Source organism: Lutra lutra, chromosome 6, assembly GCF_902655055.1.
Source record: "Lutra lutra chromosome 6, mLutLut1.2, whole genome shotgun sequence".
Taxonomy (NCBI): domain Eukaryota; kingdom Metazoa; phylum Chordata; class Mammalia; order Carnivora; family Mustelidae; genus Lutra; species Lutra lutra.
The window spans coordinates 62,415,366-62,435,088 of NC_062283.1; the positions used below are offsets into that span (position 1 = coordinate 62,415,366).

General features: G+C 42.1%; 1 long non-coding RNA gene across 1 annotated transcript; it reads right to left on the reverse strand.

The window, feature by feature from the left end:
- Positions 1-300: 300 nt before the first annotated feature.
- On the reverse strand, positions 301-18,967 carry LOC125102382 (uncharacterized). Its single transcript, XR_007128118.1, has 3 exons — positions 18,956-18,967; positions 10,366-10,373; positions 301-722 (listed from the first exon to the last, which is right to left on the reverse strand). It is a non-coding gene; the product is annotated as an uncharacterized LOC125102382 (long non-coding RNA).
- Between the last annotated feature and the right edge of the window lie 756 nt (positions 18,968-19,723).

Genomic DNA, 19,723 nt, shown 5'->3' on the forward strand with positions numbered 1-19,723 from the left:
ACTTATAGCCTTTGCAAGGTGTCATTTGTGTGAAATCAAGTTTCCAGTCCTCTCCTGGATAGGATCCATGCCTTTGGACTGGTTTTAAAGGAGGGGGAGGGTGAGATGCACCTTCCAGATTTACTTGGGTACAGACAGTACAGGATCAGCAAACCTGTTTTATTGTTGCTGTCAAATTTACTCCATCAAATACATTTGTAATTAAATGTTGTAAAGCGTCTTTGCCCAAATGAGTAGCCTGGTGTAAACCCTCTATTATCTTCCATTGACTATTTTTGGGCATAAAAATTTTTCCCTCATTGTTAACAAGCCAGTCCTGTGTAGTCTTAGTATATCCTCGCTCCTGAGCAATATGAGTCTCTTGGTCTGAATAGACTGGAGTATGGACCCCATTGGAGTTAAGACTGGTATAAGACTTAATATCTGTTTACCTTTTGCTGCCTCTTTGGTTGCATGGTCTGCTAAGTTGTTTCCTTTAGATTCTAAGGTCAGATCTTTTTGATGTCCTTTGAGGTGAATCACCACTACCTCCTTGGGCAGGTGTACAGCCTCAAGAAGGGTCATGATTTCAGGCCCATATTTGATTGGGGAGTTATGGCTTGATAGCAAATCCCTTTCCTTCCAAATAACTCCATGGGCATGTAGTACCAGAAAGGCATATTTGGAGTCAGTATAAATGTTAATTCTTAGACCTTTTGCCAATTGAAGAGCACAGGTGAGCACTGTTATTTCAGCTTTGGGGGCAGAAGTATTTATTGGAAGGGGTTTTGCCTCAGTAGTTTTAATCAGACTAACGGTCTGAGCAGTCTTTATCCATGAAGCTACTGCCATCAGTAAGCCAATTATCACCTACATTTTAATAGGGGAGTCTTTTAAGTCTGGCCTACTAGAATAGACAAGATCAATGATTTCTGAACAGTTACATTCTATAGAAGTCTGATGGTCAAGTCCAGGCATAAGAGTAGCTGGGTTTAAAGTTTGACAAGTTTTTTTTTTTTTTTTTTTGTCAGAGAGAGAGAGAGAGAGAGCGAGCACAGGCAGACAGAGTGGCAGGCAGAGGCAGAGGGAGAAGCAGGCTCCCCACAGAACAAGGAGCCTGATGTGGGACTCGATCCCAGCACGCTGGGATCATGACCTGAGCCGAAGGCAGCGGCTTAACCAACTGAGCCACCCAGGCATCCCTAAAGTTTGACAAGTTTTAAGTATTACTTCAGGTGTATCTAAAAGCATAGCCTGGTACTTAGTGAGGCAGCCTCCCATCCACTGGTGACCCTTGGTCTCTAAGACACTCTGGACCTGATGTGAAGTCATTACAGTCAGGGACTGTCCCATTGTGAGCTTTGAGGCTCCTTCTACCAGGAGAGCTGTGGCAGCCACCGCTTGAAGACAAGCAGGTCACCCTTGGGCTACAATGTCAAATGACTTTGAAAAATAGCCCACTGGTCTTATTTCATTCCCTAATTTTTGGGTGAGAACTCCCAAGGCTTGGCTTTGCTTTTCTGCTACATATAGAGTGAAAGGTTTTTCCAAATTTGGTAACACCAAAGCTGGAGCTGACAGAAGGTTAGCTTTTAATGTTAGAAAGGCTGTCTGCTGAGCTTTAGTCCAGAGCAAAGTTCCCTCATTGGGACCTTTAACAGAATCATACAATCATTTGGCTGAGAGTCCAAACGCAGGAATCCATAGGTGGCAAAAACCTGTCATACCTAGAAAAGTACAGAGTTGTTTTTTTGCTCAAGATCCAATATAGCCTTTTTTCTATTGGTAGGTAGAATATGGTGACCTGATGCTGGTTCGTATCCTAAATAGTATACCTTTTGTTGAGATATTTGTGTCTTTTTAGGGGTTACATGATACCCTCTATCTGCCAAAAAATTAAGTGAAGTTATAGAATTTTGATCAGATGTCTCTTTTGTGGGACTACAGATTAAAATGTCATCTACATATTGAATTATTGTCCCCTTAGATAAGGATATGTCATGGAGATCTTTGCTAAATACAGTTCCAAATATATGAGGACTGATTTTAATTCCTTGTGGTAAGACTGTCCAGGTTAATTGAGCAGCCTGTGGGCTTGAAGGTGAGGTCCATTCAAAAGCAAAAAGTGGCTGTGTTTCCTCCCTTAGTGGGATGCAAAAAAAGGCATCTTTTAAGTCAAGTCCTATAAACCAGTTGGCGTCACCAGGGATGTGGGTGAGAATAGTGTAAGGATTTGGTACTATGGGATGAATAGGCATTACTGCCTCATTTATAGCTCTTAAATCTTGTGCCATCTGATATTCCCCATTTGGTTTTTTTTACTGGTAAAATTGGGGTGTTATAAGGAGATTGACAAAGGTTTAATATGCCATGTCTTAGAAACTTATCGGTAAGTGGTTATAACCCAGCTTTGGCCTCAGGTTTTAGAGGATATTGCTTTTTATGAGGTATATTGGTTGGGTCTTTTAAGGTCACCTTGACGGGTTGGGCTATAAGAGCCTGTCCTGGAATATTACAATCCCAGACCTGTGGGTTTACTTCCTTCCAGACATTGGAATGGATAATAGGGTATGGTTTTAGCTCTCCAGACGTTAAAGAGAACAAGTCATCCCCCTCTACAGTAAGAGCAAATCGGCTACCCAGTTTATACATTAAGTCTTGTCCAAGTAATGGGGTGGGACAAGATGGAACGACTAGAACAACATGAGTTACCAATTGACTTTTATATTTACAGGTTAAAGGCATTGTCTGGTGGCATGTATTAGTTTCCCCTTCTATGCCAACAATTTTAATGTTAGAAAGACAAGTAGGGCCAGAGTGCTGAATAAGGACAGAGTAAGTGTCTCCTGTATCAATAAGAAAATTGATAAACTTACCTCCCACATCCAGGGTAACCCAGGCCCAGTCATCTTGATGTCAAAGGGAGCCAGACCAGCCTCAGGGCCCCATCATGCCAGTTCTTCCAGCTTCAACTCTTGGGGGGAAAGTGAGCTCCTGTCTTCTTCTCTCTCTGGAGATGAGGACAGTCTCTCTTCCAATGTCCCATTTCTTTGCAGACAAGACATGGCCCTGGTGGAGAGTGTTTGATTGGACATTCTCTGCTCCAGTGTCCAATCTGGCCACATGTACAGCTTGGGGACTTACCTAGTTTTCTATCTGTTACTGACCTTTTCTTTTGCCCCTGGTTAGTCTGGTGCTATTGGGAATCCGCATTAGTGGCGCCCATCATTTGAGCCTGTATCTTACCCTGCCATTTAGTTCTCTGGTCCTTTTCTTGCCTTAAGGCCATATCTCTATTATTAAAGACTTCAGTCGCTACCTCTAGTTGGTGCTGGATGGGAGTTTGAGGATGTAAAGCCATTTTAGTTAGTTTTCAGTGGATGTCAGGTGCTGACTGGCTTATAAAATACATATTTAGTATGGTTACTCCCTTGGGTGAGGCTGGATCCAAATTTGTGTATTTATGGATGGACTCTACCAACCATCCCTGAAATAGAGCTGGATTTTCATCAGTTCCTTGTGTAACTTCCCGAAGTTTATCAAAATTCACAGGTTTAGAAAATCCTTTCTTCATTCCTTCTATCAAAAGTGATCATATGGTCCCGTTTTTCTCTCCCTGGACTACCCTTCTGATAGTTCCAGTGTAGCTCGGTGTTAGGGACAGCAGTACCCCCATCTGGGTAACAATCCCTATCTCTCATTGCCAGCTCATCAGCGAACTCCTGTGCTCCCTCCCAGATTCGTTTCTTTTCCTCAGGGGTGCAGCAAGTTAAAATTATATATAAATATATATATCTTTCCAGGTCAAATCAAGCATAATAGATACTTCTTGAAAGCCTTCAATAAATTGAGAGTGATTTTCAGAATATTGTCCTAATTGTTGTTTTATCTGAGCCAGGTCTGCCATAGAGAATGGGACATGGACCCTAATTGTGCCTCCTTCTCCATTAGCAACTTCCTAGGAGGATGCATCCCGTACTTAGATGGAACTCCTGGAAGATAGGGAGTCCCGCTCCTGGTATGTCCAGTGGGGCTTGGGGCAGAGGAGACTTGGGGTTTATAAGGAGGAGGGATAGCAACAGAGCTGGTGTCCTCTTTCTTTGGACTGAATGGCAATTCTTCCAGCATCCCTGGTTTGTTGAGAGGAATCGGCCTGCTTAGACAGTCACCATCCAATATATCTGGGTGGGGGGTGGGGGGAGGTCTGGCTGAGGGTTAGACATGTTCTACAAGAGGTCCACAGGTCTGGATCCTGATTTAGGGCCATAAAGGCTTGGATGTATGGAAGTTCAGTCCATTTGCCCTTTTCCATGAAGAAGAGGTCTAACTGATAGATTGACCTGAAACTTAAAGTACCATTTATAGGCCATTTTTTCCTCATCTCCTAAGGAGTATTGAAGCCATTTAGTGTTACAGAAGAAGATCATCTTTTTCTTTCTTAAATCTTGCAGTTTGAATTGATTCCAGTGGGTTAAAAGGCATCCCAAGGGAATTCCCTGGGCACAGAAGAAGAGGATCCCATGTTCCTAAAAAAATAAAGAAGGTCCATTACCAAAATCCCCCCTGACTCCTGGGTGGCATCCCACGCAGGACATGTCAGAGGTTCCAGGTGTCAAAAGCAACCATAGGCGTCCCTCAACAAAAATCGCTATTGATCACCATTCTACCTTCCCGTGAAGGCATTCCCACTGTAAAAGGCCCTGGAGGGGTGCCAGCATCCCTCCTCTTCCCCATCTCATCCTAGGCTACAGATGGTTGCATGGTGAATGGACTAAGATACTGTGCCGTCCTATACTCTGGAAGTTGTGTTACTGCCCTGTCATTTTTAACCTATGGAAAATACATAAAAGTTTTACAAGGGGAAATTACCCAGTTTTATAGCTTTAAGTAGTTTGTAGAAGACACTGACAAGAAACAGTAAAGACTGAAATCCATCATGGTCTATGCAACATTCCAACACATGTGGTCCTTACAGCCAACTTCCCTAGGAAACAGTCTCTGGTTACATTTTAATTCAGTCGGGTACTTGTTTCAGCCGGCTCCCAGTGGAGGTCCTGCAGCCAGAAGTGACTAGACCGGGGATGTGGAGGGGATCACATTAGATCAATCAGGAGGAAACCTCACACGGGAGTCTTAAGATTGGCAGCCATTCTGGTGACTTAGGTGGCTGTCCCATGCCCCAAACAGACAATTTTATATAAAAACAGGAATAAAGAGAGGGCATCAAGTTTCTGGGTCTTACTACCATTCCAGCCAGGGTACTCACTTCCAGCCAAAAGCAGGCATTCTCCTTCCCATAGAGTAGCCACAGGCTAGAGGATTACAGCCTGAGCAATCAATATGCAAGTGTTCCAATAAGACCACACTCCTTGAAAAGCCCCTTAAATGAGACTAAAGGAAGAAGAAAGTACTCACCCATTTTGCACCGAAGCTCAGAGTCCAGATGTAAAGACAGCCCCACGTTGGGCGCCAAATAATGAAGTTCTAGAATGTAAGTGAGTTCCAAGGCTGATGGCCAAGAAAGAATTCTTAAGACATCTCTGGTGCAAAAAGGTGATTTATTAAAGCACTGGGACAGGACCCGTGGGCAGGAAGAGATGCTGCCCAGGGTTTATGAGGGGTAGTAGGTTATGTACCATGGAATTGGGGGGAGGTAAGGAAAAGAACTTTCATATGCTAAAGAGGACCTGTAAGATACCTGATACCAGAGGCCTTGCCATTGTCAAGGTCGTTTTTTCCCTTTTAGCAAGCAAAATAGTTGGGAGATTCATAAAGAATGTCACATATGTCCTACCCAGGAATGGGGGTGGGGGGAAGTTGTAAGGTGTCAGCCTTTTGCTTTGTCCTCAGCCAGCCTTCTGTTCCCTCATCACAGCTAGGACTGCTGGAATGGCCTTGCATCAGACTGTACAAACCACGAGAATGCTAGCAAGGCTTGGAATCAACAAACAATTATAGATCAAAGATTGAATGAAAGAATCGCTGATTTAGAATCAGCCGTGCTAAATATAGATGACCTTCCAGACATAAAGCTTAGGCTCCACCTTTTATGTGATTGGAATGTCTCTTCTTTCTGTATTACTCCCCATGCCTATAACAAATCAGAAATAGCGTGGAGCAAGATTCTCCGTCATATTACCAGTCATTATGGCAATAATTTGACTTTGGATATTAAACAGCTTCAAGATACTATTCAAAGCATTACTTGCTCATCATTACAGTTCCAGGAGTGAGTTTTGCACAAAGGATTAATGATATTCTGACTGATCTAAACTGTTTTGATTGGATCAAACAAACTGGTCTTGTCATTATTGGTGGAATGATAATTCTTTTTATTGCTATAATCTTTTTATACTTAGTCCTCAGATGTACACAAAAATCCTTTTGACAACTTGTTATGCCCGAGTTTTCACGTCTGAGAGACCATCAGGGAGCCAAGCACCAATGCAATCACATGAGGGTTTATTTGACAAGCTTAAGCTTGGGCCCAAGAATACCCAACACAGCAGAGTAGGGACTTGGACCCCGAACCAGATTACAGTCAGAGTTTTTAAAGGCAGAGTAGGGGTGGACTCAGTGGTGGGTGAGGACAAAGGGTATTATGGATGATGTAAATCTCCAAGGACTTTCAGAAACAAGGTCTCCAGGACCTTGAGGGGCTAGCTATTGTTGGGAGAAAGGTTATTTATTACTAATAATAAAAATCTTCTCGTGAGACCCTTTAGATGTATATCAGTGGGCCATATACTTGGGAATGATTCTCGACACTATCTTGGAGGTTTAGAGATAAAGGAATTGTTAAAGTAGACTTACAAGATCCTAGTCGGAACTGTTGGGGTAGGGGGTTGGTCAGGCTAGGATTGTCCTTAGCAAAATCTCAAGGTGAGGGCAGTTAAGTCCCCAGGGGAAAGCCACTCTGTCTGTTTCAAGGGCTTGTCAGTAGGTGAGGAATTTTAATGATTTTCTTCTGCCTCTGTTTCCCACATCAGCTAAACCTGAGGTGGGATGGCCTTAATTTTCTCGGTCTCCACAAACTAATGGATCGAGAGGTTGCAAAAGTGACTTCTTCCTTCTACACAAACAAAAAGGGGGAAATGTAACCATCCCTCAGAATAATATACTGCTCAAAATATAACTTTAACTAATGAGGAGTTTTACTGGTCATACAAGCATGCTTAATGATGACCTTGAGAAAAACATGTACTAGCAGCAGGCCTCTGGTGGAGAGGATGATACACATCCTTAAAGCCAAGCAGCTGAGGGGTACCTGGGTGGCTCAGTGGGTTAAAGCCTCTGCCTTTGGTTCATATCATGATCTCAGGGTCCTGGGATTGAGCCTGGCATCGGGCTTTCTGCTCAGAAGGGAGCCTGTTTCCTCCTCTCTCTCTGCCTGCTTCTCTGCCTACTTGTGATCTCTGTCAAATAAATAAATAAATAAAATCTTTAAAAAAAAAAAAAAAAAGGCCAAGCAGCTGAGGTTGCCTGGCTCGCTCAGGGTCAGACACTGCCAGCTTCATGGAAGCCGAGCAGCTGGGAATGCCCAGCTTGTTCAGGGCCAAAGGCTGCCCTGCTTCCCTTTTTCATTGTCTCCCCTGCCTCAGAGAAAGCCTTCTATTAAGGTAATTCCTTTAAGTGCGCTCACTCAACTACAGATCCATGCCGCTGGACCAGACACACCTTACTCCTCTTCTTGTTTACCTCTAAGACTTGTGACCAACATATGACTCACATTCCCTCTTGTTTACCTACAAGACCTATAGCTATTGTATAACCTTCTTTTCTTCTCCTTTGTTGCTATCTTGTATCTAATAAATGTGGGACAGAAAAGTTGTTCTGGATGACAGTCCTTCCAGCTGTCATCCCCTGATCCCTCTCTCTTACAGCTGACCTGTTTGTGCCTCATTCTTCTCCCCTGTGCTGTTAGGAAAGCTACATTTTATAAGATTCTGTAATTGAACTTACACAAGTGTCCTTCCTTGGTGAGTCAGACACTGTATCAGGTTGAATTAATTTAGGGTTAGGATGAATATTTGGATAACAAAGATTTGTAATGTGTAGAGGTGGCATAAGCTTCTGCGTGTGCCTAAGGAAACATGCCTACACACACTGTATGCTATGTAAATGAGGCTTGTGTTCTCCCTTGGGTGGATTTTAGTATTATGAGATAAAGGTAGTTGTCAGTCATTCCATGGTCGTTCTGATGTGGTTTTGGAATACAGGTGAGGTTCAGTGGGGTGGAGTCTGGAGCCGATGACCAAGAAGGAATTCTTGGAGATGTTTTTGGTGCAGAATGGTGGTTTATTAAAGCATGGGGACAGGACCCATAGGCAGAAAGAGCTGCTGCCCCAGGAGTTGTGAAGGGTGGCTGTTATAGGCTATGGGGATGGGGGAGGTAAGGAAGAAGCGAGGTCTCAAAAGGATTTTCATATGTTAAAGAAGACTCCCAGGATTCCAGAGGCCTTGCCACTGTCAAGTTAAGGTGGTTTTTCCCTCTAGCAAGGCATTGGCATGAAGATAGTTGGGAACTTCCTGGAGGAACATTGTACTCTGCCCACTTCAAGTATCTGTCCACTGGCTGCAGATTATAAGGACACTTCATTGTATCTACATTTCCTTCTGGAAGCTAGGTCATTGATAGGAATGCTTTGTTCTTGTAGCTCGCTAAGACATTTGTAAACTGAAGGAGACTTGTGTTATGCAGGATTGTGATCTCTGTAAGTTTAACTATTTGTTTCTGCTTTCCTTAACTCTAGGGCAGCCAGGAGTGCATGAGGAATGTTACATATATCCCATGGGGGGGGCTGTGGGGTGTCAACTTCTGCTTTGTCCTCACTTTGCCTTCTGTTCCCTCATCAATTCTGTGGTCTTTCCATGGTCCATCTGTAGAGGCATGGGTCAGGGGTTAAGTTCAACCTGGTCTGGGCCATCTGGGCTCACTGGAGGTCTTGCAGGGCAGTCATTGTTGCTCCAAAGGTGGTTTTACTTTCCATTTTCTGAGTTAAGAAATAAGCTGGAAAGAAGAAGTTAAAGAAAAAGTGGGGGAAAAGGCCAGTGACTACAAGCAGGTAGGCATTAAAGATCAGGTCTTGGGGACTAGCTGATGCCAACTTCATTTAAATTTATTTTTGTCAGGCTCGTAGGTGGCTCAGTAGGTTAAACATCTGCCTTTGGCTCAGGTCATCATCCCAGGGTCCTGGGATCCAACCCCACCTCAGGCTCCCTGCTTGGCAGAGATCCTGCTTCTCACTCTCCCTCTGCAGCTCCCTTTGCTATATCCCTCTGCTAATGATAATATAATACAGGACAATATACTCTTGCTTGTGCTCACTCTTTGTCAAATAAGTAAATAAAATCTTTTTTAAAAATTTATTTTTGTCAACATTTTGTACTCAAAGGAAATACAGAGATAATATATAATAGTTTTAGTACTTATTTTGATAAAATACATTTCTGCTCTCAAATATAGTTTTCTATAAGTACATTGATGGCATTTATTTTTCTTTTGCATCTATTTTTTTAAATTACAGCTCTATTAAGGTAGTTGACAAAAAATTTGTAAGACATTTAAAGTGTACATCATGGTGTTTGGATAAATGTCTACATTGTGAAGGGAACCCCATCTAGTTAACCCCCGTTACCTCACATATTTATCTTTTTGTTTTGTTTTGTTTTGGTGAAAACATTTAAGTTCTACTTTCAGGATATTTTAATGATACAATATAGTGTTATCAACTGAATATAGTGTTATCAACTGCAGTCACCATGTTTTACATTAGACCCTCAGAACTTAACTCATTTTATAACTGAAAGTTTGTACCTTTTCACCAATCTCTCCCTACCTCCTGCTTCCCCTCCCCCACCCCCACCTCTGGCAACCAGTGTTTTTACTCTTTGAGTTTGATTCACCCCCAACACCTAAGTGACACCATGCAGTCTTTATCTTTATCTGTTTTTTTTTAAGATTTTATTTATTTATTTGACAGAGAGAAATCACAAGTAGGCAGAGAGGCAGGCAGAGAGAGAGGAGGAAGCAGGCTCCCCGCTGAGCAGAAAGCCCGATGCGGGGCTCGAACCCAGGACCTGGGATCATGACCTGAGCCGCAGGCAGCGGCTCAACCCACTGAGCCACCCAGGCGCCCCTTTATCTGGTTTTGATAAGAGAAAAACTACTCTAAGATGGCTGACCAAACCAACAAGGAAATTCCAGTCCCTCTCTCAAAGCCCTTCCAGGTTCTTCTTTCCTACCCCATTTCCCTCACGCGCCAAAAGTTCCAAGTATAATTTAAAAAGTTCCAAGTAGAAGGGTATAAATTACCTCCCTGCTTGTGCTCAGGGCTCAGACCTTTGGAGAACACTCTCCTCTGAGCCCACCGGTGTTAAATAAACCTCCGGTCCTCCAAAGTCTCCGAGTGCCCCTTGGTTCTTCCGTCAGGATCCTGTCCGGGTTCCGTAACAGTTTGTTTCACAGAACATAACACCCTCAAGGTCTATGTTGTTGCAAGTGGCAGGATTTCCTTCTTTCTTATGGCTGAAGAATATCCCATGTGTACATAATCACATCATCTTTATTCATCCATTGATGGACACTTAGTTTGTTTCTCTATCTTGGCTTCTGAGAATAATGCTACAGTGAATATGGGATTTCAGATATCTCTTTGATATCCTGTTTTCATTTCCTTTGGGTTTATATCCAGAAGTGGGATTGGTGAATTATACGGTGGTTCTATTTTTAGTTTTTGGAGGAAAATTCATGCTGTTTTCCATAGTGGCTGCACCAATATACATTCCCACCAATGGTGCACAAGGATTCTATTTTCTCCACATTCTCATCAACACTTATCTCTTGTCTTATTTTTTAGATTTTAGATTTTATTTATTTATTTGTCAGAGAGGGGGAGAGAGAGAGAAAACACAAGCAGGGGGAGTGGCAGAGAAAGGGAGAAGTAGGCTCCCCACTGAGCAAAGAACCAAATGTGGGACTCAATCCCAGGACACTGGGATGGATCATGACCTGAGGTGAAGGGAGACACTAAACACTGGACCACCCAGGTGCCCCTCTTGTCTTTTTTGGTAATAGCCGTTGTAATAGGTGTGAGGTGGTATCTCACTGTGATTTGGGTTTTTTTTTTTTTTCTTTTTGAGATTTTATTTATTTATTTGAAAGGGAGAGACAGAATTTAAGCAGGGGCAGTGGAAGAGGGAGAAGCTGTCTCCCTGCTGAGCAGGGAGCCCAATGCAGGACTAGATCCCCGGATGCTGGGATCATGACTTGAGCCAAAGGCAGACGTTTAACGACTGAGCCACTCTGATGCCCCTCATTGTGATTTTGGTTTGCATTTCCCTGATGATTAGTGATGTTGAGCACCTTTTTCATGTGTCTGTTGGCCATTTATATGTCTTCTTCAGAAAAAATGTTTATTCAGTTTCTCTGCTCATTTTTAAATCAGATTTTTTTTTTTTTTTTTTTTTTGCTACTGAGTTGTATGGGTCCTTTTACATTATGGGTATTAATCTCCTATTGAAGCAGAGAGTGAGGTTCCTGTCCCAAGGAGTTGAAGAATGAATCTTGCAGGCAAAGTACAATGAATAAATTGAAAGTGTTTTATTAAGGGTATCAAAAAAGCTCTCAGGGGTGAGAGGGGTCCCAACAGCGTTGCCACTGAGGGCTTTTAGGATTGGTCTTTTACTGAAGGCTAACCAGGAAATTTAAATCTTTTTCACTTCTCTACTGGCAGCACCGTTCAGTAAAGACTAGTGATAACATCTTTAATGGCTTACTTCTTTGTATGGTCTGTTTATTTTCTGTTAACTACAGGAGTCATAAATAAGAGCCCCCCATCCCCTTGGACACCCAGGGCAGGGTGGTCTGGTGTGTTCCTTTATATCTGATTTCCTTATACCTCCACATTTTGGGGATTTCTGTGTGCCTGATCACATAGCCCCCTATCTATCTCTCCCTACCTCGCCCTGTCTGTCACTTACGCATTACCAGGTAAATAATTTGTAAGTATTTTCTCCTATACTGTAGTTTGCCCTTTTTAGTTTATTATTTCCCTTGCTCTGTAGAAGATGTTTAGTTTGATGTAGCCTCACTTGTTTATTTTAGCTTCTGCTGGCTTTGCATTTGGTGTCAAATCCAAAAACAATTGCCAAGACCAATACCAACCAGCTTACCCCCTGTTTTCTAAGAGGTTTGTGACTTTAGGTCTTATGTTCATATTGAATCCATTTTTAATTAAAAAATGCCATTTTAAATGGATTTTTGTGTATGGTGAGGGATAGGGATCTAGTTTCATTCCTTTGCATGTGATGGTCCAGTTTTCCCAGCACAGTTTATTGAGTTTATTGAAAAGACTACCCTTTCCCCACTGTATGTTCCTGGCTCCTTTGTTGTAAATTAATTGACCACATATGCATGAGTTTATTTGTGGGGTCTCTATTCTGTTCCATTGATCTAGGTGTCTGTCTTTTATGTCAGTGCCACACTGTTTTGATTATTATAGCTTTGAAATATATTTTGTAATATGTATCTATCTATATACTTTAAAGATTTATCCATTTATTTGAGAGAGAGTGGGGGAGGAAAGAGGGAGAGGGAGAGAGAAACTCAAGCAGACTCCTCACTAAGTTTGAAGCCCAAAGTGGGGCCTGATTCCATGACCCTGAGATCATAACCTGAACCAGTGAAACCAAAAGTGGGCCACTCAACCAACTGTGCCACTCAGATGCCCCTATTTTGTAATCTATTTTGAAATCAAAAGGTGTGATGCCTCTAGCTTTGTTCTTCTTTCTCAAGATTGCTTTGGTTATTTGGGGTCTTTGATTCCATACAAATTTTAGGATTGTTTGTTCTATTTCTGTAAAAAATGCCATTGGAATTTTGATAGGGATTGCATTCAATCTGTATATTGCTTTCCAAAGTATGGGCATTTTAACAATATCAGTTCTTCCAGTTGATGAGCACAGAATATTTTCCCATTTGTGTCTTTTTCAATTTCTATCATCAGTGACTTATAATTTTTAGTATACAGATCTTTCACCTCTTTGGTTAAATTTATTCCTGGGTAATTCATTCTTTTTCATACAAAAAGTTATCCTAGTGGAGTCAAGTAGTATTTCATGGTTTTGATTTGCATTTCCTTAATAACTAATGAGGTCGAGCATCTTTTTGATGTAGTTTGAAGGTTGGGGTTTGGAGCCAGTGCCCAAGAAAGAATTCTTGAACCATCTTTGGTGCAAATAGGTGGTTTTATTAAAGCAAAGGGACAGGACCTGTGGGCAGAAAGATCTGCTGCCCCGGGAATGTGAGGAGCAACTGATTATAAACTTTTGGAGTTAAGGCAGGTCTCCAAAAGAATTTTCAAGGGAATCCTGGGTTGCTCAGTTGGTTAAGCAACTGCCTTCAGCTCAGGTCATGATCCCAGGGTCCTGGAATCGAGTCCCAACTCAGACTCCCTGCTCTGTGGGGAGTCTGCTTCTCCCTCTGCATGTTCTCACTCTCTGACAAATAAATAAATAAAATGTTAAAACAAAACAAAACAAACAAACAAATAAAAAAAAACCCGATTTTTATATGCTTAAAAAGACTCACAGGATCCCAGAGGCTTAGGTACTGATAAAGTTAAGGTTGTTTTTCCCTCTAGCAAAGTATTAACATTGAGATAGTTGGGAGTTTCTGGAAGAATGTTACACTCTGTTTGCCTCAAGTATTTGTCAGTGGGTTGCAAGCTATAAGGAAATTTAATTTTTTTCCTTTGCCTTGGTTTCTCACATCATTTTCTTGTGCTTATTGGCCATGTGTAGGTCTTCTATGGAGAAATACTTCTCCAAATCTTTAGGGTAGGTCTATTCCTAATTAACTCTTAGCCCTTTGTAGTTTGTGCTTTATTAGGGGTTTCATCTTTTAGAATCCATACTTTGGAAAACCCTGGCTGTAATCTGAGTCTCAGAACCCAGTGCTCAAGTTCACTTGGTTTGACAATACCCTAGCGGTGAAAACTGTTTCCCTGGTCTATCTGACTGGTTTTCTGCCTTTGTTCCATTTCTGGTCTGAATATTCCTCACTTTCTTCTCAACCCATGGATGTGTTTCAAGGGGATTTTTTTTTTCTAGTTTTTTTTCCAGCATTTTAGTTGTTTTCAGTGGGAAGGTTCAACCTTGACTCCTACTCCACCATGTTGCCAGAAACAAAAGTTGAGTTTCTTGTAATTTAAAAGGCTATTTCATGGGATGCCTGGGTGGCTCAGTTGGTTAAGCTGCTGCCTTCGGCTCGGGTCATGATTCCAGCGTCCTGGGATCGAGTCCCACATCGGGCTCCTTGCTCAGCAGGGAGCCTGCTTCTCCCTCTGCCTCTGCCTGTGCTTGCTCTCTCTCTCTCTCTCTCTCTCTGACAAATAAATAAATAAAATCTTTTAAAAAAATAAAAATAAAAAGCTATTTCATGGGGCGCTTGGCTAGTCCAGTCTGTAGGGCATATGTCTCTCAGTCTGGAGCTGTAAGTTTGAGCCCTTTATTTATTTATTTATTATCTTTATTTAGTAATTTATTTATTATTTATTCATTATTTTAAAAGAAATAAATAAAAATTAAAAACCTGTTTCTTTTCAGTTTGTTTGTTTTTTAAAATATTTTATTTACTTATTTGAAAGAGAGAGAGAGAACAGAGTGAGTGAGAGGGAGAAGCAGACACCCTGCCCAGCAGAGAGCCTGACGTTGGGGCTTGATCCCAGGACCCTGAGATCATGACCTGAGCAGAAGGCAGACAACTGGCTGAGCCACCTACATGCCCCTCTTTTCAGTTCATTTTTAATAATTAAATTTATTGAGGCATAACTGATAAACAAAAATTAAATTATATAAAGTAAATGTATAGTTCAATGCGTTTTAATATATGCACTCATCAACATATAGGACATTTCCATCATGCAAAAAAGTTCCCTCAAGCCTCTTTGTTTAGAATCCAGTTCTTTACTGACAGTTCAAGACAACTGTTGACCTATTATCATTTTATTTGACTTCTGTCTTTTCTAGCACTTCCTGTAGATGGAATCATATAGTATCGACTCTTGGGCCTGACTTCTTCCATTCAGCCCACTGTCTTGGAAGTTGATCCACATTCTTTTACATGTGTCAGTGGCTCATTCCTTTTTGCTGCTGAGTAGTAATCCAGTGTTTTTACATATATCATGTTCAGGTCATTTTTGAAATAAGATTTCTGCATATTACAGGACAGAGAAAAAGGCGTCAATAAACAGAAAGAAGAGAGTTATTAACATGGAAGGTTAATATGTGAGATTTCTGCTATGTGTTCCTTATTAAAGAAAATCTTTCTATCTGTTTCTTTAGTCCGTTAAGTCAAGATTTAAAGGACTGAATTTCGCTTTTAATGCTAACTAATGAAATGCCAGAGCCTGGCCATTAAAAGCAAATCTTGGGGCACCTGGGTGGCTCAGTGGGTTAAGCAACTGCCTTCAGCTCAGGCCATGATCTCAGGGTCCTGGGATCGAGCCCCATGCTGTGCTCCCTGCTCAACAGAGAGCCTGCCTTTCTCCCTCTCTGCAGTTCTCTCGCTTGCCTGCGCACTCTCTTTCAAGTAAATGAATAAAATCTTTAAAAATAATAATAAAAGGAAGTCTCACAGTTTTTTTTTAAGATTTTATTTATTTATTTGAGATAGAGAGCAAGATCATGGGGCAGAGGGAGAAGCAGGCTCCTGCTGAGCAGGGAGCTCAATGCGGGTCTCGAACCCATGACTTCAGGGTCATGACTTGAGCTGAAAGCAGACACTTAACTGACTGAGCTGCCCAAGGAGCCCTAAGACTGACATTTTTATAAACGTTCTCAATTTAACTTGTGGTCAAATCAGATTCTTTGAACTAGTTTGATAATGCAGAATGCTGTCGTTCCCTCTGCTGCTGCAAGGAAGAGGGGACATCTTCATTTCTTTCACAGATACTTTCGTTAAAATTGTCAGACTTGGGGTGCCTGGGTGGCTCAATCAGTTAAGTGTCTGCCTTCAGCTCAGGTCATGATCCTGGGGTCCTGGGATCGAGCCTCTTGCCCAATGAGGAGCCTGCTTTTCCCTCTCCCTCTGCCTGCCTCTCCTCCTGCTTGTGTTCTCACTCTCTTGTCAAATAAAGAAAGAAAATCTTTTTCTAAACAAATACCAGTCTTGTTTTCCATTTCCATTCGTGCCAATTGGAGACTTGGTGACTATAACTCTTACCAACTTGCTATGTTCTCTCTTAATTTAAATATCCCCTTAGAAGTGTAATTTGAATAAAGGGATCATATAAGACTTTTGTCCTGGGAAAATCACTTAAAAAATAAACCTATAGTTTATATTAGTTTTCTTACACATTTGTATGTTTGATTTATTACCCTAGTAATATTGTGCTAATTGGTATTTTTATGTTCCTAAATGCTGTGAATATTCTAAGTATAAATACCGTCTCCTCAAATCAGAAAAGGATGGTTGGCATAATGCAAAACATAAAAACTCCTAACTCTGCTAGGTTTTTTTTTATTTTCACAAGAAGATTACATCTGTTCTCTTGTAAATTAATACCAAAGAATGAGAATAATTGTGAAAGAAGCGCCCTCCAGAGGCAGGAAAGCATTAGAATCATTTATACTTAATGTGTGGTTACAAAATTACACAATCACACAGATAAGTAAACATAGTTCATTTTCTATAAGTGATCAAATCTTCACAGCCCCAATACCACTAGCGGGTTGGTACCTTAAACCTGCCAATTAATAGAATCTCTGTGTCTTTTGGTTTCAACAGACTCTTGGTGGCCGAACAACTACTTCAGGCAAATTCTGAAGTCTTGAGATTGTCTCCTCCTCCTCTTCTTTGTGATAGGTCTCCTGGAGTGTGAATGACTGGATGGCCTCCTGGTAAATGGGGAGAGAGAGTCTTAGATCTGCTCTCACTGGGTGTCTGGTGCCCCTGGTTTCTGAAGTAGTTTTCCTTTCTGCCTTTCTAATCACTTGGAATCTTGTTGCTACTGTCCTTGAAAACTGCATGCGATGAAGTGTTGGTCTAATTTCTTCATCCAGTTATTACTTAACAGTACCTCCACTGATAACTGTCTCATATGGGCTCCGGTTGGCTCTAAGAATCTCTCGGAGTCTCACCCATGTCCTTGAACCATCCTGGTTCAAGCTGAAATACTATGAAACACTATGAGATCTCAGGAAATTTTGGAGGCTATTTTATGCCTTCTTTGCCTAGTTAGGGCACATTAGCAGGTCTACAATTCTATGCATGGGAAGGGAGGGAGGTGAATAGAGATGCAAGTCACCCACTTCTTAAATCCCTCAAAATTGGGTGCTTGGGTGGCTCAGTTGGTTAAGTGACTGCCTTCAGCTCAGGTTATGATCCCAGACTCCAGGGTTCGAGTCCTGTATCAGGCTCTCAGCTCAGAGGGGAGTCTGTTTCTCCCTCTGACCCTCTCCCCTCTCATGTTCTGTCTCTCTCTCTCTCATAAATATATAAAATCATAATAAATAAATAAATAAATCTCTCAAAGTCCAAGTTCTTTGCCTCGCCTCTGACTTCCTTTTTCTTCCCTGACTCAAGGAAATTTTTTTTTTTAAATAAAGATTTTATTTATTTACTTGAGGGAGTGAGAGCAAGAGAGAACTTAGATGAAGAGGGAGAAGGAGGCTCCCCACTGAGCAGGGGGCTCAAAGATGCCATCAAGAAAGTAAGAAGGCAGGAAAAAGAAAGTAAGAAGGCGAGCCACTGTATGGAAGAAACTACGTGTGACACATATAGCTGACAAAGCCCTCAGCAGAATATATGAAGAATTCTTAAAAATTGGTAAGGGCGCACAGGCGAGTTGTGGCTTTCCACAATGTCAGCTTTATTCAATCAAAAAGCAAAGTTAAATCACAACTATGAAGCAGGTTCAGGCTCCCAAACTTAAGGACATTTCACTACGTGATTTAACTTGGCTTCCTACACAGCGCACAAAGCAGGACAGAAGACAAGCCACACAACGAACAAGATAACAGAAGGGCGCCGGAAGTGAACGGAACAAACGCGAAGTCAGTCTGTGGGTGTGAAGTTGAGATAAGGCCTCAGTCTGGTCCGCTCAGCCATCCGCCCTTACTGCTTCCGACGTTCAAGCAGGGAAGGATCTTGGTTCTGTTCGGGGATCCATCCGGCAGAGCCTTCCGCGGCAGTTAACCTTTTTTTTTTTTTTTTTTAAGATTTTGTTCATTTATTTGACAGAGAGAGACATCACAAGCAGACAGAGCAGCAGGCAGAGAGAGGCGGGGAAGCGGGCGCCCCACTGAGCAGAGAGCCCTATGTGGGGCTCTATCCCAGGACCGTGAGATCATGACCTGAGGTGAAGGCAGAGGCTTAACCCACTGAGCCACCCAGGCGCCTCAGCAGTTAACCTTTTTTAAGTGGTCATAGAGGGGTCATGTCTGAAGGGTCTGCCAAAATCCTTCCTTTTTTAAAGAGATTTAATCGGTTTCAGGTCCCCGCAGACCTCCTCTGGTTCTGCTCATTCTCAGTTGTGGAATGTCAGCTGACATTGGTCCCCACAATATCTCCTCTCTGCAGTGCCTTAACTGCTTGTATCATTGCTTGACCCAGGCTCCTGCTTGACATGAGAGACTCCATTTTGCTCTCTACAATAAGAAAAAAGAGCACCTGGGTGGCTAAGTTGGTTAGGCGGCTGGCTCTTCATTTGGCTCAAGTCATGATCTCAGCGTCCTGGCATCAAGCCCCATGTGGGGCTCTGCACTCAATGGGAAATCTGTTTGAGGATTTTCTCTCTCTCTCTCTCTCCCCGCCCTGCCCCTCCTCCGGCTTGTGCTCTCTTGCTCTCTCTTTCTCTCTTTCCCTAAAATAAATCTTTAAAAATAATGGATAAGAAAAAGACAATCCAATGGAAAAGTAGGCAGGGGAATTAAGCAGACAATTCACAAGGGGATATTTGAATGACCAGTAAACACGTGAAAAGATGTACCATCTTATTTGTCTTTAGGGACATGGAAATTAAACCAACAATGATATAGTACTCTTATCAGTCACGTCCACAGGATTCACAGAGGTGATTGATTGAGTGATGACATGGAGAGGCTAATGCCTTTGAAAGAAGATTTGTTTTCCTTAGGGTTTCCAGGAGAGAGGGGGTACACATGCCACATAGGTCACCTGGGGAAGCATCAGGTTTGGTCATGGGGGAAGCAGGAGTGAGGGAAAAGCATAGGTCACAGCCTTTAGGAGGTCTTTGAAAGAAAGGCAAGGCAAGGTAAGCAATTTAGGATTGGTTTGTTTGAATGATGTCAGCTACAGGAGTGGTTCTAGTTAATCTGGTACCTATCCCTGGTTGATTTCGGCAGAGGAAATACTGACTTGGTATGAGGGTTAGATAAAGAGGGGGTTGAAGGGATGGACATGGGATTTGTTGCGGGGTTTGTAATACGACTTTTGCATGCTCGCAAAAGTTGGATTACAGGGGAGATACTAACAATTTGGACTGTTAATTTGGCCCTGTAATTAATGGGTGCCAAACAGACAAATAACAGAATCTAAGAAAACAGAACGGCACTACATCTATTAGAAAGGCTAACACTGAAAAGAAAAAACTGACAATACGACGATCTGGCGAGGAAGGATGGGAAGCACCTGCAATGCTCACACACTGTTGGTATATGAAGTTCAGCAATAGCACAAACCAGTCAAGGTACTAGAAGTCAAAATGGTGGTTTCATCTTC